The 19452-nt window shown below is 32.3% G+C and overlaps 2 long non-coding RNA genes across 2 annotated transcripts in view; one reads left to right on the top strand and one right to left on the bottom strand.

The window, feature by feature from the left end:
• LOC127703850 (uncharacterized) overlaps positions 1-19452 on the bottom strand; it is a 62135-nt gene that overhangs the window by 36840 nt on the left and 5843 nt on the right. The window lies entirely within an intron of this gene.
• On the top strand, positions 10976-17757 carry LOC127703843 (uncharacterized). The gene is made up of 2 exons (XR_007983078.1): positions 10976-11022; positions 17218-17757. It is a non-coding gene; the product is annotated as an uncharacterized LOC127703843 (long non-coding RNA).

Below are 19452 nucleotides of genomic sequence, written 5' to 3'. Positions count from 1 at the left end.
ATAGAGCAATAATTTCCCTTCTACAGTTTAATAAAACAAATTTAAAATTCAGAAATAAAGATAATTCATTGAATCAAGACTACTATAAAATATGGACCTATTCAAGTACACCTTTTAGCCAAAATTTAGGGTGTGCTTGACTGGATTGTATTTTTAAATGTTGTGTAGGACTTTTTGTAAACGATAAATGCTGGCATGGACATAATACTTGTAAGTAAGTTAAATTTTATAATGAAAATCTGTAATAGATAAAACTAATTAAAAGTCTGTGTTTTTTTTTTTTTACAAAAATCTAGGCTTTACTTGCACAAAATCCCTATTTTCTATTCATCTACATCACAGGTATTTGGGGCATGGACCCTCCGTATTGGGCCCACTTAAAAAAAAATCTTTTTTTTCCCGTATTTCCAATTTTCTACAATGTTAGACATATAACCTGATAACAAGTCTCAACAATCCATTATTAGTCGATTACAATACCTTTTTTTACTATCAACACAAACCCCAAGTGAAAATGTAAAAATGGCTTGTCACTTTTATTCTGTATGTATATATCTGTTTAAAATTTTTTTAATACATTGTTGGCGAGCCATCTTATGTCTTATTAATATCGGGGGTGTGGAAATGCTATGCCCGACTCGCCCGACTCGTACATTTGAACACCCGAACAAGTAATTTATTTTGTCTGAGTTGCTCGTAGACAAGTAAAATAATATGCATGACAAAGTTTAGTTCAAACAAAAATAAAGAATTATTTTCAAAACTTATAAAGATGTTTAATTTCATGTAAAAGAAACCAATGATCAGAGAGTAAAAAACATATATTTAAGTCAAAACATCAATGTTCATGACGATGAATATTAAATAACAGAAGTAGATCGATTACCAAAATTAAAAAAAAAAATAAGTATGCGAACCCGGGTCACGTAAACATTGCATTGTCTTTGTCCATTGACCTGGGATTGTCGATTAGGATATATCCATCATTTAACGGAAGTGTCATTTCATTAGTTTTGTATCGAGTTTCTGAAAAATACTTAATAAAAATACAGGGCAATCAAGACAAAAAGAGTGACGAGTCGTGTAGAAAATGTAAAACGCAAACGGAGAAGGACAAGAAGTATGAAAAAAAAAAATCGGAAGGGAGCATTTCAGACATCGTGGGTATCAGATTCCCCCTGGCTATCTAGGGAAGAAAATTCGGAAAATAAATTGAAATTTTGTATAATTTGTAGACAGCATCCGACCCTTGCCGATCAAAAGTCAACCTTATTTGTTGGCAAAGTGGTAGATAGAAGGGACACTTTAATTGCCCATTAACTATCAAGAAAAGCCAAGCAGTTGAGAGAAACAAATAAAATTCAATAGTTAATCTATTATTAGTTTTCATTTCTTCACTCACTGTCCTCAAAATTTAGTATATATGTACCTACTGGCTAGAATTTATAATTAAATATTGCTGCAAAATTGTCCTCTAAGTGTCATTTCATTCGGTTGGTTTGCTGTTGGGTTTCTGTCCCATTGATGTTAACCCATTACCTTCTTTTATTTGTACACATAAACACAATGACTTTCATTTATATTGTGATGCAAAACAGTTCTAAGAATCATGCATACAAGCTATCAGTTAAATACTTCAATATTTATTGGGACTTTCAGGACAAGTAACTTTTTTTACGGACAAGTTAAATTTACAGTTTTACTTGCCCACGGACAAGTGCTCACAACATACATTTCCACACCCCTGAATATTTACATGTACTTGGGACTTTTTAAATGTTCAAAACTGTTCTATTTGCTTAAAAGTAACCTGGAGAAATTTCTAGACACCATTCATTTAAGGTCAAAAGCCTTGTGACCTTAGGGTGAAACCCTACTGGAGCCCCAGTGTATGAATGCATGTACATATCTTACCAAGGAGGTTGATCTTACATTAGAGTCGGTTGGGGTAATTCCGTACACTTTCGGTCCTAAATGAAAGTCATTTGGTTCCCTGTTTGATAAACAAGAGAAATGTAATATGTATTGTATTTACCTGCCTGTACGAAATTACCCGGATCGGATCGACTATAATCTTTATCATGTTTATAGATTAATCATTTATGCTAATTCTTTTTTTTTTTCATTAATAAAAAAATTCTGCAGATGATTAAGTATAATTTTATAAATAATATTTTTTTCCAACAAGCTAGAAGAATGTTTTAAATTTTAAAAATTCACAGAATCTAAATAGCAAAATTTTAACTTCGCATTATTTGTTAAAGGGAGTCCCCCAACAGTATATACTCAGTTCATCATTATGGTAGGATCACATGTCCTGTGCATGCTGTGTTTATAGTACATGTATAATAGATTTATAATGTCTCCTCTATCTGAAGTTTGGTTAAACTGCCTACTGGGAAAAACATTATTACATGATTACATTCCCAATTACATGTACTACTATTAGTCAATTATGTGTGAAAAATTTCAATTTCATGGGTTTTAATCCCCCAGTGCATGATGTGAAACATCATAAGAATTTGTAGATATAAATGAAGAGATATGAAAATTTTATCCTCAGTACTGTGTCAGGCACTTAACGACAATAAAAACATTAATTTAGGGTAATAAATATTCCTAAAGAAATGAACATTGAGAAGTTCTCATTCTGACACACATTTCAATGATCAATTAAATCATCTTTTATTAGGGAGCTAACCATTTGATTTTTATGGGTGGGCTAGGATGAAAAATTTTGTCCTGCATTCTTTTTGATGATTAAGGCATCATGATAGATAATATTTAAACTCTTTCCTTACTTGAAAAAAGCACCTGGTTCCCTAAAGAGCACCAGGGTGCAAAATTTCAGGGGGAGGGTGCAGAGCCTCTATATTTACTGCTCTCCTGGATACTGATTTGTAAACATGTAAAAATAAGGCCGCTAATGCCCTCATGTATCATCAACAAAGAAAGTGACAAATGAATAATTTTATTTCCTTTTTGCAATTTCTCATTGATGTGATGTAAATTTTCTGTTAGAAAGTCACACGATTCTGTATCTATATACTAGTATGACAGTTTGCCTAAGTTTCACAAGACTGTTTTATCTTATTTTTGCAGAAATTTTTTTTTTCTAGGTGTACAACTGTGCAAGTATTGAACATCGCAGCTTGAAATGCAATGTGACCTAAAAGACAACATAATAATGGACAGATGTAAGTATTTGGTAATATAATAATAGTTAAAGATATGGGGAATGTATGAAATTGTTTGAAAAAGTCCACATATAATACACTCCTTGAAAGTAGATTTTTATCTTTTTTACTGTTCTGCTAAATGAGGGTTTGGATGACTGAGGGGGTCCTTTATGTCTTTATTCTTTAAATATTATACCATTTTCCTCTCTCTTTAATATTTATTTTGCCCATTCATATTATCTCTCTTCACTATATCTGTGTGCCCCATTATTCAATATTCTGTATTATTTTTGCAATTGTTTCTCTATTCTTGATTTGTTTGTCCTTTATTCTGCACTTTTTTGTCAATTATTCTCTATTCTGTAAACCCCATCCATACTCTCCATTATGATATATATATTCCACTATTCATTCCAATGAAAAGATAAAAAAAGTTTTATGTTGTCCATATTCTAAATTGTTCTCTGATAAAATAATTAGTTACATAGTGTGCTAGTGACCTAATACGGTATATATGGGGTCAGTAAATACCATATGGGGATTCGCTCGAATCCCCATATGGTATTTACTGACCCCATATATACCGTATTACGTCACTAGCACACTATGTAACGAATTTATCTTACCCACTATCTTAACATGTGGTATTTAGACTAGTGACCTATCAAAGTGAGCAAGTCTTCAATACCGTTAGCATTAAGAAACTACTTCCATTGGTCATACAAAAAAAAAATGCCAACAATAACAACTTGTTAGCTTTAAATGTGTTTTATGAATTTATTTCAATCTTTCATCATCAATTTGATCGTCTGTTGAAACCTTTAAGATTTTTTCTCAGTACAGTTTTGTTATAATAAAGGGACATAACACCACTACTAACCGTGTATAGAAATAAGCCCCGCTTACTAACCTAATATGGAATATACATGGTCTCCACACGGTTGCTTTTAACCAATCATATTCCTACAAGTGTATAGGAGGTAAGATAAATATATATACCAGCATATAAAATTTGATTTCCCAATCACAAGAAATATCTTTTATGGTTTTGATCTCTATATATATATATGGAAAAATTGGTAAAATAGATATAAAAAAAATGAAAGAAATTAAAAAAAATGAAAGAAATGGATGGTAAGTACATTTGAATATATGTTTTCACTTTGCTGGCGGTTTGTACATATATTGAAGATGTGCATGTGGTCAGGGTTTTGATTTTTATTGATATTTGCTCTTTTGCGAGACAGTTGTACTTTGTCATTTTTGGAGTATTTACTTGCATAAGAGGTGCATAGCTTTTCAGGATCACTCCTCCTACAGTTTGAAATGAAATGGCACCTTCATCAAAAACTTCATTTTAATGAGAAATAATTCAAATTTGAAGCATACAAGTAGTGAAATAATCTTTCCCTTTTAAGTTTTCATTTGTATGACGTCGTATTTTGAAATGATGTAAAATCACTAAATCATTCATGAAATTTCACGGAATTTTATTTAAATCTTAATTATATACATTTTAGAAGGTTTTTAATGCATTATTTCTTTTTTGTTAAATATGCATTGAATAGAAACAAATTTTATGTATTTGTTTTTCAATCTCAATTTGCTGAAAATCCCGGGATCCCTGCATGCATGTGTATCGCGCATGAATAGATCACAGTGAACTGGTTACGAAAGTCGTTTCGGAAACATATGGTTTATCAAGTGTAAACCAAGGAAAAAAATCTAATTCACCAATCCAATTCAAGTATTTATAGATATGCAAATCATATAAGAATTATTGCCCTTTAAATTTTACACAATTTGTTCATCATGTTTGCTTACATTTAAAAATCTTCTGCTCTGAAACAACTGGACCGAATACTTCTAAACTTTACCTGAATGTTCCTTAAGGTATCTAGTTTATAAATTGTATCCGAAGTTTTGATCCATCAACAAACATGGCTGCCATGGCTAAAACTAGAACATAGGGGTCAAATGCAGTTTTTGGCTTATATCTCAAAAACTAAAGCATTTAGAGTGAATCTGACATGGGGTAAAAATGTTCAACAGGTGAAATCTATCAGCCTTCAGCTGAACCGAACAACCCATTGTTAGGTTGCTGCCACTAAATTGGCAATTTAAAGGAAATTTTGCAGTTTTTAGTGATTATCTTAAATATTATTGAAGATAAAGATAAAAAAAGGTTCAGCGAAGTAAGATCTTCAAAAACGTTTATGTGACCAAAATTGTCAATTGACCTCTTTTAAGGAGTTATTGCCCTTTAAAGACAATTTTTCACACTTTGTTCATCTAGTTTGCTTGCCTTACTTCAAAAAATCTTCTGCTTTGAAACTGCTGAATTTTTTTGAGCCAAACTAGGGCTGAATGAGTTTCACGAGTATTTAGTATAATTTTTTTATTTTATTTCCTTGCACGTCAAGAAACATAGCCACTATGGCTATAATGGAACATAGGGGTAAAATGCATTTTTTTTGCTTTTCAAGAAAATATGACAGATACAAAGAACATTTAAATGGCATTTTTAAGCCACTCATTAATAAATATTGAAAAGCAAAAATAATCATTGATGAAAGATTTTCAGCAAAATGTTACAGGTGAGCGATTAGGGCTCTTGAGAGCCTCTTGTTTTAAGATATAAATGGGAGAGCTATCTTTTTAAAGTTTGAAATTTTTTAGAGATAATTTATTGTAATATTGTCTGTCTGTTCGTCCCCTCTTACACTCTTTATACATGTACTTGGATTTCAGGATTTTATATGCAGAATAGCTTTGACAGGCTCAGCTAATTCTAAATGGTCTGGAACCCCACCTTTTTTTTTTACTATCAATGCATTTGAATGGGGACATATAGTTGGAACCCCCCCTTTATCCTGGGTTAGGACCACCCAGAAGTAAATTATGTAAAAATAAAATTCCATTTTTTCCGTATTTTACTTATAAATAGACTTAGTTTTTCTGCCAGGAAACAACACATTCACTCTGTGGTTAAAGTTTTTGTTGAGCCTGCGACTTTTGTCGCAGAAAGCTCGACATAGGGATAGTGATCCGGCGGCGGCAGCTACGGCGGCGGCGGCAGCGGCGTTAGCTAACTTCTTAAAAGCTTTATATTTAAGAAGGTGGAAGACCTGGATGCTTCATACTTTGTATATAGATGCCTCATGTTACGAAGTTTCCGTCAGTCACATGTCCAATGTCCTTGACCTCATTTTCATGGTTCAGTGACTACTTGAAAAAAAAGTTCAGATTTTTTGGAATGTTAAATTCTCTCTTATTATAAGTAATAGGATAACTATATTTGGTATGTGCGTACCTTGCAAGGTCCTCATGCCCGTCAGACAGTTTTCACTTGACCTCGACCTCATTTCATGGATCAGTGAACAAGGTTAAGTTTTCGTGGTCAAGTCCATATCTGAGATACTATAATCAATAGGTCTACTATATTTGGTGTATGTAATGATAGTAAGGTGTACATGTCCAACTGGCAGGTGTCATCTGACCTTGACCTCATTTTCATGGTTCAGTGGTCATAGTTTAGTTTTTGTGTTTTGGTCTGTTTTTCTAATACTGTATGCAATAGGTCAACTGTATTTGGTGTATGGAAATATTTTACGATCTTCATGTCAGTCTGGCAAGTTTTATTTGACCTTGACCTCATTTTCACGGTTCATTGCTCAATGTTAAGTTTTTGTGTTTTGGTCTGTTTTTCTAATACTGTATGCAGTAGGTCAACTTTATTTGGTGTATGGAAATATTTTACGATGTACATGTCAGTCTGGCATGTTTTATTTGACCTTGACCTCATTTTCAAGGTTCATTGCTATAAATGTTAAGTTTTTGTGTTTTGGTCTGTTTTCCTAATACTGTATGCAGTAGGTCAACTATATTTGGTGTATGGAAATATTTAATGATGTACATGTCAGTCTGGCAGGTTTTATTTGACCTTGACCTCATTTTCATGGTTCATTGCTTATGTTAAGTTTTTGTGTTTTGGTCTGTTTTTCTTACACTTTAAGCAATAGGTCAACTATATTTGGTGTATGGAATGATTGTAAGGTGTATATGTCTGTCTGGCAGGTATCATCTGACCTTCACCTCATTTTCATGGTTGTTTGGTCAATGTTCAGTTTTCCTGGTTAACTTTTTTTCTTAGATACCTTAAGCAATAGGTCAACTATATTTGGAATGATTTTAATGTGTACATGTCTGTCTGGCAGGGTTCAAATGACCTTGACTTCATTTTCATGGTTCATTGGTCAATATAGAATTTCCATGGTTTGCTAGGTCTGTTTCTTTTATACTATAAGCAATAGGTCATCTATATTCTGTGTATGGAGGGATTGTATTAAAGGTGTACATGTATTTCTGGCTTGGTTTATCTGACCTTGACCTCATTTTCTTGGATCATAAATGTTAATGTGATACTTGTAGTAAAACTTTATATGTAGGACTATCAACATAAAATCAATGGTCAGTTTAGTAGGCGAGACATTTCAGCGTGTGCACTCTTGTTAAAATTTTAATAACTTAATTAATTTCTTATACTATTTTGGATTTGTACCAAAGTTGGACAGAAGCTTGTTTATGATCAAAAGCTAGTATCTAGAAGGAAATTTTGTAAAAAAATAAATCCATTTTTTCCGTATTTTACTTTTAAATGGACTTCGATTTTCTGCCAGGAAACAACATATTCACTCTGTGGTTAAAGTTTTTAAAATTTTAATAACTTAATTAATTTCTTATACTATTTTGGATTTGTACCAAACTTGGACAGAAGCTTGTTTATGATCAAATGCTATAGTATCTAGAAGGAAATTTTGTTTTCTTCCAGTTAAAGTTTTTAAACATTTATTTGATTCATAAACTATCCTGCATTTTTACCAAACTTGGACAGAAGCTTCTTACAATCAAAAGATAGTATCAAGAGGAATATTTTTATTGATTTACTTCCTCATTTTTGTTGAGCCTGCGATTAACAGAAAAGGTAGGCGAGACACTGGGTTCCGCGGAACCCTTACAAATTTTTTCTAATACTATATGCAATAGGTCAACTATATTTGATGTATGGAAATTTTTTATGATCAACATGTCAGTCTCGCAGGTTTTATTTTACTTTGACCTCATTTTTCATGGTTCATTGCTCAGTGTTAAGTTTTTGTGTTTTGGTCTGTTTTTCTTAAACTATAAAAAATACTTAGTAGGTCAACTATATTTGTTGTACGGAAGGATTGCACCTGTCTTGCATGTATCATCTGACCTAGGCCTCATTTTCATGGTTCATTGGTCAATGCTTAGTTTTCTTGGTTATAAGTCTGTTTCTTAAAAACTATAGCAATAGGTCAACTATCGATATTTGGTGAATTAAATGATTGTCAGGTGTACATGTATTTCTTATTATTGGTTAATCTGATCTTGGCCTCATTTTCTTGGATCATGTAAAGTTCATATGAAACTTGTAGTAAAGCTTTATGTTTATAGGACTATCAACATAAAATCAATGGTTAACACAAAATCAATGGTTAACACAGAAGGCAAGACATTTCAGCGTGTGCACTCTTTTTCAGATATTATAATTGGTGTATGAAATGATTGTAAGGGGTGCATGTCAGTTTGGTAGGTTTCATCCTTGACCTCTTTTTCATGGTTCAGTATTGTATGTTAAGGTTTTGTGTCTTTGTCAGTTTTTCAAATACTATAAGCAGTACCTTAACTATATTTGGTGTATGGAATGGTTGTAAGGCTTATATGACTGTCTGGTAGGTATCATCTGACTTTGACCTCTCCTTCATGGTTAATTGGTCAATTGTTCAGTTTTTGTGTTTTTGTCTGTTTTTAAAATACTTAAAGCAGTATAGGTCAACTATATTTGATGTATAGAATGATTGTAAGGTGTACATATAAAAAAGAGGATGTGGTATGATTGCCAATGAGTCAACTCTTCACAAGAGACCAAATGACACAGAAATTAACAGCTATATATAGGTCACAGAACAGCCTTCAACAATGAGCAAAGCCCATACCGCATAGTCAGATATAAAAGGCCCCGAAATCACAAATGTAAATCAATTCAAACGAGAAAACAAAGGCCTAATTAATGTACAAAAAAAATGAACGAACAACAAACGACAACCACTGAATTACTGGTTCCTGACTAAATGGGACAGGCACATACATACAGAATGTGGCAGGGTTAAATATGTTAGCGGGATCATAAATTCATATATTTTAGAAAACTTAAGAAAATCTGTTATATTATAGAAATTTTATTAACATTAACAATATTAAATGTTGTACTTTAAACTATATATATTTGATTTATGCTTTTACATTAATATTTTAATTCCCGTATTGCTATGAAATTTATTATATGTTTTTTCTCATGGCAGCTCTAATATAAAAATGTATTTTTCTTTGAAGTTCATTATCTTCTTCATTTCTAAACACTTGTTTAATTATACACCTTTTTTTCTATAGCCATTATTATTACAGCTGGTCAGTGGTCATAAACCTATGAAAATGAGTCAATTATTTAACCACAGAGCACTACCCACATGTTCTTATCCTGTGTATTTGATGAATAATTTTAAAACTAATTTTCATCAAAACTCATTAACAGGGCAAGATATGGAAATTTATTTTTCTTCTGTGGTTTTAGAATATTAAGTAACAAAATGAAAATGATATTTTGATAAACATGTTGTTGTCTTTGTATTAATTGTGCTCTCATAAACCATCAGATTAGTACCACTATGTACTGTACTGCAATAAAAAAAACATGAATCAATATCAGGGAACTTGAAGTAATTGAAAACCAATACCGTATATATAGTTGGCTATAAAAGGGCCGGACATGTACAAACTTAGGGTTCTGAAGAAATGTTCGATTGCCTATAATTGCCTACATCCACTTCATTTTAACTCTGACGGATAGTTGTTTCTGGCTGTCATTAGTCTGTAGGTTTGGTTTCAATTACTTCAAGTTCCCTGATATCAATGGATATTGATTCATGTTTTTTTTTATCGCAGTACAGTACATACTAATCTGATGGTACTAGTTCAAAACCCAAACTGCACTCTAACTTTACTTTGCCTCAACCAAGTGTTATGAAACTTATACACAATGCTTATTAACACCAAACACTGATCAAGTTTGGGTGTCGTCTCTTTCACCATTCTCATATTATGTTACTTTATTAATAAAAAAAATTGATAAATTTGAGATATATTTACAAGCAGGCCGGGACATCTGTGTTTCATTGACACATTCTTGTTTTATTTATTACATATTTTAGTGTATTAAAAGTATTTATACTGCTTCCACTTTTCAAAATTCTAACAAAGCTCTACCTCTTTAATGGATAAATAAATGATACTAGTCAAGAACTCAACAGATATTTTTTTTCAGGTTCTCTGGTAGTTCGTACTTGTTGGCCACACACATGGAGATATTGATCCTGCTTTCAGCTAATATCAGAAAAATTAAGAACAAAGGATGCTGAAACTGTGCAGTCACTGGTCAGGATTATTCCAGATGTTTCAAAAGTGAAATTATAATACAATATATGTTACTGGTTAATTCCTATGATTAGTAATTTTAAACAACACACAGAGACTTTGCATTATTGTTTTACAAGAGAGACACCAAAAGATGCAATCAACATTTATCATTTTTATCAAAATACACCCAGGACAAACCATGGATACAATTAGCTTAAAATATTGTGCTTTCTTACCAGAATTGCCTGGATGTAAAAGAAATGAAGAACCTAAATTCATGACAACAATCAGGAGATACACAGAAGAACTAGTATAAATGGTTAAAGATGAAAGAATGCAGAATAAGGTACTGTCACATTCAGTCTTAATAAGAGTCCTGCTGCTTTATATATATGCATTTTTAGGCAGTTAAGCTGCCTTATGCGTGCACCCTAGATTTGTGTTCTACCAAATAAATGCTGAAATGCATGCCATTGTTATTATCTAGCTGGCTAGATTATGTTATTCATAACTAATTGGACATTTTTTTAATACTTTTATTTCTGGAATACAAAAAATATGACCAGAAAAACCTTAAATGATCGTCGAACTACCCAAAACTTTTGAAGTTGCACATAGGAAGTAGTGCTCAATAGAAATCCGTACGTAGTTTATTATCCCCTGTGCTTTTGGCTACGATGTCAAAGAACAATTGTATGAAATATTTCATTGCCGAAAATTGGTAATTACAAGTCGTTTATATTTCGCAAATGGCAAAATGCACAGGAATATTGTTCATGTACAACAAATCTCTATGATAGAGGAAATATATAAAGATATATAATTAATGGGTGGTAATTTTTAACTTATCTTGCCAAATAAGGTGGTTGCTATTTTATGAATGAAACGAGGTCATGAAACAGATGCGGACATCGACATTGATGGGATGTTTTAAGTAATGTGGACAACTCGTCCCCGAGACAAGTCGGACCGAATCCACTCAAACCGTCTAAGAAGACAACTTTGACCGTTTGTCAGATTTACTTAGGGTTTCATAAAATATTAGACTAACATGTCTAGCGGAGCCATTAATCTTTTGTTTGTGCATTGGGGTCTATTTAGGGGTATTTGGAGGGGCCTGAAGAAGGGAGGGGTTTACTATAGAACCCTATGGGATTTATTTTTTTTAAATTTTCAAATGACTATTTCTCGAAAACAGTAAGTGATAGACACATGCAGTCTTCAGTAATGAGAACAGGACAATAAAAAAAATCAACCAAAATATAGGGTGAGTCCCTGGGGGTCATCCCAACCCCCTTTAATTTGAAAAACTACTTTCATCTTGTAAACCGTTGCGATCCCCACCCCTAAACATTATATATACTTGTATGGGACAATAAAAGAAATCAAATGAAAATAATTTGGGGGAGTTCCCGGTGTCGTCCCACCCCCTCCTGTTTGAGAACTTGGAAATGGTTGAGATCCCCACCCCTAAACCATATATATTCATGTATGGGACAATAAAACAAATCAAATGAAATATATGGGGAGTCCCTGGGGTCACCCCACCCCCTCCTGTTTGAGAACTTGTAAATGGTCGAGATCCCCACCCCTAAACCATATATATTCATGTATGGGACAATATAACAAATCAAATGAAATATATATGGGGAGTCACTAGGGTCACCCAACCTCTCCTGTTTGAGAACTTGGAAATGGTTGAGATCCCCACCCCTAAACCATATACGTTCATGTATGGGACAATAAAACAAATCAAATGAAATATAGGGGGAGTCTCTGGGGACACCCACCCCCTCCTGTTTGAGAACTTGTAAACAGTCAAGATCCCCACCCCTAAACCATATATATTCATGTATGGGACAATAAAACAAATCAAATGAAATATAGGGGGAGTCCATGGGGACACCCCACCCCCTCTTGTTCGAGAACTTGTAAACAGTCAAGATCCCCACCCCTAAACCATATATATTCATGTATGGGACAATATAACAAATCAAATGAAATATTTGGGGAGTCCCTAGGGTCACCCACCCCTCCTCTTTGAGAACTTGGAAATGGTCGAGATCCCCACCCCTAAACCATATGTATTCATGTATGGGACAATATAACAAATCAAATGAAATATAGGGGGAGTCCCTGGGGTCACCCAACCCCTCCTGTTTGAGAACTTGTAAATGGTCGAGATACCTACACCTAAACCATATTTATTCCTGTTCATCATTTCAAAAAGATTTGAATGACATACAGGGTCAATCTCCTAGGTGTCACATATGCATATCACTTTACTAGACCAAACCAATATGGACTGGACTTTGCCAAATGTCAGGAGACCATAGGAATGACGAATTATGGGGGCTTTGTTTGGGAGACTTCGTAACGGCATCCTGTTACAATTATTTCTTGTTTATTATAAAATTTTATTGATGCAAAAAATGAGTCTAGGTTAATTGAATTTACTTTAATTATTTATTAAATTATTTCTGGGCCTATAATAAATTTCATTTATGGCTCATTTTAAAGAAAACATATAAGTCTTTCAAGCAGTGTAAAGCCCGAGAATATTTGACCAACTGTTTTATAATCACCTGTCATTTTATTCCAAACTTGGTATGGAGTAACATCATGCACTTGGGGTTGAAGATGGGGATCATTTACATTGATATATGAGTTGCTTTTGAAAACCTTGATGAAATATTGATTAATTTGCCTAAATAATCAATTCTTTTAATGAACATAAATGTACAATATACGAATGTTTAATGTTTGTTCTTTCAAATCTTAAAAAAAAATTGAAGCGAAACTGCCACAGTTTTATAATTACGTTTGCCTTGGTTTTTGGTTAACAGCCTACAGCGCTTACAGTGCTTTGATTTTATGCCCCGTCGTAGTGGAGGGGGCATTAAGTTTTACCCTTGTACGTCTGTACGTAATTTGATATAAGAAGATGTGGTATGAGTGCCAATGAGACAACTCTCCATCACAATTTGTAAAAAAAAACCATTATAGGTCAAAGTACGGTCTTCTACACGGAGCCTTGGCTCACACCAAACAGTTAGCTATAAAAGGCCCCAAAAATGACTAGTGTAAAACCATTCAAATGGGAAAACCAAAGGTCTAATCTATATAAAAAATGAGAAACGAGAAACACTTATGAACCACATCAACAAACCACAACTACTGATCATCAGGTTCCGGACTGAGGACAGGTGCAAACAAATGCAGCGGGTTTAAACGTTTTAATAGGTACCAACCTTCACCCTTACCCGAAACAATAGTGTAACATCACAACATAGAAAGACACAGTATAGATGGAAAATTTTTTTACAAAATAAATAATTTTGTTGTTCATAGTACGAGAAACAGAAGTAAAAATTTAAAGTCATACTAAACACTTATCAAAGCAGCTGGTATATATCAAAAATAGAGAAACATTGAATAACAAAAAACATTGCGATTGTATCAACAGGTCAACATGAAAGTACGATTTGAGAGTACTCGCAGCTACGTATACTGAAAGCTAGTTAAAAGCCAAAATTAATCAATTAATAATAAAAAATCATGCATCAGAGACTAAAATCAACTAAAACATATCCCAGGGATTTAGTATTTAATATCATGCATGGACAGTCAAAGAAGACATGACTTGTGCAATACCAAAAATAAAAGTATCGACAGGCTGTAGGATAGTTATGTTAACCTCTATATAGAAAAAATTAACGTGGATTTGTATTTATACATCCCACTTAAAAAAAATACAAATTTAGTTATGTTTTAATTTGCTGATGACAAAATTGTTATTTGTGCTAATGTAAACTATAATCAAACATCTTAAATTACAACATTTGTAAGATAACCTTTACTAATAAGTTTGTTTAATTTAGGTTCGATGAGTTTACATGGATCACACAGTGATTTCCGTGCTTTTAGTACAATATTACTGTAAAATTTAGGATGTGAAATACCGTTTTTTATAAGTTTTCTTCAAGTACAGCCAAATTTACTAATCAAATCTTTGTATCTATGAAAGAATTTAGTAAAAGTTTTAAGTAATTTATGGTAACGAAATCCCTGACTTAATAATTTACCAGTGTAAGTCTGTACGTCCCATTAATTGGTTTCTGTTCTCTAACTTTAGTTTGCCTCAACCAAATGTTATGAAACTTATACATTGCTTATTACCACAAACCACAAATCAAGTTTGAATTTTGGTAGCGTCACTTTTACCATTTTAGATCTAGAGTTATGCCTCTTTACAAATGGAAAAATTGCTGATTTTTTTGGTGTCCGTTCTCTAACTTTAGTTTGCCTGAACCAAATATTATGAAACTTATACACAATGCTTATTACCACAAAACAAAGATCAAGTTTGAATGTTGGTGGCCTCACTTTTACTGTTCTAGAGTTATGCTCCTTTACAAATAGAAAAATTTCCAAGTTTTTACACGCCAGTTTACGGGACGTATTATGGTATATCGTTGTCCGTCCATCCGTCTGTCGTGAACATGTCTGACAATCAAAAATGCTTGAACCAATTTACATGAAACTTTGGTGAATTAGTTATATCTGTTGACGTGTGCTCCCTTTCGTTTTTTATAAATTTTAGGCTTTGAGTTTCCAAGTTTTGGGTTTTTTTTCATTAAAAAAGGGGGAATTTCCAGTTTTCGGACAATAACTCAAAAAAAAATTCACCCATTTGCAAGAAACTTTGGTGATTTGTTTATTTCTATTGACATGATCTCCCTTTCGATTTTTATAAATTCAAGATTTTACGTTTCCGAGTTATGGAGTTTTATTCATTAAAAAAGGGTGAATTTCCAGTTTTCGGACAATGACTCTAAATGCTTTCTGCAGTTTTCATGAAACTTTAGTGAATTGTTTATATCTATTGACTTAAGCTCCCTTTTGATTTTTATCAATTTTAGGTTTTAAGTTTTGGAGTTATGTGATTGTATTCATAAAAAGGGGGGATTTTCCTGTTTTTTTTAACAATGCTTTGAGCAGTTATCATGAAACTTTGGTTACTGGTTGTATCTATTAAGATAACCTCCCTTTAGTTTTTCATGAATTTCTGATATGACATTAAGAAGTTATTGAACTTTATTCTTTGAAAAAGTGATGGGCATATATCATGCACTCATGGTGCAGCTGTTTATTCATTTTAGTTCACTATAAAGTTAAGTTTGCTTAATCAAATGTTCAACAACTTATACACAATGCATATTACATTGTACCACAAAACTCCGATCAAGTACTCATTTGGGTACTGTGTGTCACTTTTACCATTCTTGATTTATTACCCTTTAAAATGTTATATGCAAGCGGGGGCATCATCTGTGTCCCATGGACACATTCCCCATTTATTTATTCACAGAATTCTGAAAGGAATAAATAATACATGATTTTCACATAGATAAAACATATTGTTACAAGAATTTATACCTGTTTAGTACAGATGAAATGCAACTCAACAACAGAAAAAATAAATAAACAGCATAGATGCAGTTTTGACCTATATATACTTGTGTAAAAATAAGGAGATGGTACATGATTGCCAATGAGACAACTATCCACCAAAGTTTGAATAAAGTGGATGTAAGCAGTTATAGGTAACTGTACAGCCTTCTACAATGAGAAAAACCCATACTGTATAGTCGGCTATAAAAGGCCCCGAGAAATCTAACGGCTTAATTTATAACAAAACAAGTAGCGAAAATCAAATATATAACATACATATAAAACCAACGATTTCCATGGAAGTATTGGCTCCTGACTTGGGGACAGGCACATAAAGAATGTGGCAGGTTGAACAAGTTTTTGAGTGCTCAACCCTACCCTAACCTGGGACAGTGGTGTTACAGCACAACTTAAGAACAAACTATAAAAATCAGTTGAAAAGGTTTCATCATATTTTTATAGGTCAACTGTCTTGAAATGATTAACAAGTGATTGTAGAATTTAATAAACATCGCAATTGTCAATTGAAAAGCCAAAAACAAACAAACATCTACTATCAACATCAAATTCCTTAAAAACAAAAGCTTTAAGATACAACTTTAGATGACAGGAAAAGTCTTGACTTTGGATAGGCACATGGACTTGCAGTAGTTTCTGAAAACTCAATATTGCTCCCCTTTTAAATCTTGATCAGTATTTGTAAAATGAAAAAAAGTTACATAGAAGAATGCAGGTTGCCAGTAACATTCAATTGGAGAAAGGGAAAAGATTACTCAACTCTACACTGAAATAATTTTGAAAACTATTAATGGCTATACTATCTTTATTGTAAAAAAATGTTGGAAAAATTATGTACCTTATGATCATGTTTTGTTTGAAACGTCACACAAGGCGTTTCACACAAGGCAATCAAAATGTTCAGAGGGGGAAATGAAGTTTTTTTTATAAATGTCAAGTGTGAAAGTCTCAACCTATCAACATGATCAAAATTGTTGACCTCACTATTAATATTTACATTTAGCATGTACAGTGGAATAGAATGTTTTTGTTATCTTTTATTAAATGTTATTTTACTTTGCTCTTATAGGCAGGATTGAAAGGAAGAAAGAACTAGTCATCAGTAAAGAAACAGATCAATTTATATAACATGTAATAATTCCATCTGAATATAACAAACATTGCACATGTTATGAAGATTTGTTCACATGTCTACTCTGATTTGTACCCGTAGTTATGTATTTGTAATATTATATAGTACATGTATTTTATTTTAGAACAGTAATTTTTTTTTCCTGTGGAGAACATCAAAGAAATTTAGAAAAATATAATTAAAGATAGTTTCTTCCATTTTTTCTGTGACAAAAAAAAAATTGTGCAAATTAGGAAAATGAAATGAGGCTATATTATTAAATATTTTTGAGTTTTAGTTTTTTTTTACGTCCTATTTTAAAATTTCATTGGCATTTGAAGTAATGAGTTGAAACCAGTTTTTATCAATCATTTGTTTTTTCAAGATGTACAAACAGTACAGTAGGTTAAGTCTTTGGTGTACATTAGTTTACTATGATGTTAAGGTCAAATAAACTTGAAACTTTGTACTTACAAGTGTTCATTATGAAGTCATTTTTTTAAATAATTACAAATGAGTTACTGAACACGGAAATGTGATTGTAGACACACATCTCAATCCCATAGAGCACCGCCCTCCTCACCAGCCTCTCAGTAACCTAATGGTATATTGACTTTGAAAATTTCCTTAGTTTACACTGTAAGGTTTGTGATAAGTTCAGTTTAAGGAGAACCATTAATAGTATGTTAGGGATATTTTATTTGCAGTTGAATAAGCTTTTGGACAACGCATGTGCTTGGGGATTTTTTTTTACCTTGAACCTTCAATCATGGTCAAATAACTAAGAATCTTTTGCAAAGTTTACATGTTAAAGTTTATGCTTAGGCCAGTTTAAAATCGACCACTTATCAGAGGCGGATTTAGAGGGGGCCTGGCCCCCCCTCTTTTGTGGGACAAATTTGGTTGATTATATATAGGGAATCACTGAAGCATGACAAAAGAGATGCAGTAGAGAGCAACCTTTATATTTCTTAGAAAATACTTTTTTCGGAACTGTAATGAAAAGTATGCTTATAAACAAAATTCATATTTTTTTTCAGTTAAAGACATATTTTTATGAATCATAATATTTCAACAAATGTTTGAAACAAATTAACATAAAAACTCTCTAAATGTATTAAAATTCTGTATTGTAAAATCTTATCAATTTTGTTTTTTCGGGATTTTTCCCAATATATGTTTAAGAAATCTGTAGCATAATTTTTACTTGTAGATTTTATTTCGGGATTTTTCCCGAAATGGGTAAAAAAAGTCTATGCAACAAGTGTGTGCTTGATAATAGATTTATATTTTCGGGATTTTTCCCGAAATGTGAAAAAAATTATTAGTCATGATTTCTAGCATATACTTTGGGTTTTCGGGATAAATCCCGAAATATTTGAAGACATCTGTGTTATACATTTTGTACTTAGTTTATTTTTGTCTGGATTTTTCCCGAAATGTGTTTCAGATCTATTTGTCAAAATGCTTTGCCAACATATATGTTATAAATAATAATGTTGAAAATGATTTCGGGACATTTCCCGAATAAAAAGTTGTCACATACATCTTTACCACAAATATTTTGAAACTTTAATATATTTTGGGAAATTTCCCGAAAATTAAATGTAAGTTTTATCAATTATATGAATAAAAACAGGGAATATTGTAAAAATTGTGTGTTTCTTTATGAAATCTGCATTCATTTATGGTAAACATTGAAAAATATTATAAAAAGGAATAAAATGGATTTTACTCTTTTAAAATAGAGTCAGTTAAAGGTGTTTTCTTTTCACTTAAAAAGTTAATCGGTAATACCAACCCCTTATTCATAAAAGATTCACAAATTATATAAAATTGCCTTGCACTATTGATTTTAGTTTCATTTCATTTTATTTACTTTACTTTTTTTTCTTTTTCTTTGTACTTCTATGTTCCTATTGTACGTATGACTTGTTACGTTTTATCAGTATTGAGGCATCAATCTGTCGGGATTTTGGCTTCAAGCATTCCTGGGACTCTAAGGTGTACATTTGTAATTTTGAATGTTTGAATCCCAATTATGGTCATGATAACCATGTTTGTTTAAGTTTCTCACCCAATATTGTGAGAGAAAAAAATGGAACTTGCATCATCTAGCAAACACGTGAGAGATTAGCTAGCCATTTGAATTAGTTTTAGCATATCATTTTCTTCGGAATATGCCTATACCAA

The sequence above is a fragment of the Mytilus californianus genome, unplaced genomic scaffold, assembly GCF_021869535.1.
Source record: "Mytilus californianus isolate M0D057914Y unplaced genomic scaffold, xbMytCali1.0.p SCAF_52, whole genome shotgun sequence".
Classification (NCBI taxonomy): domain Eukaryota; kingdom Metazoa; phylum Mollusca; class Bivalvia; order Mytilida; family Mytilidae; genus Mytilus; species Mytilus californianus.
This window is presented reverse-complemented; position numbering and strand designations above follow the sequence as displayed.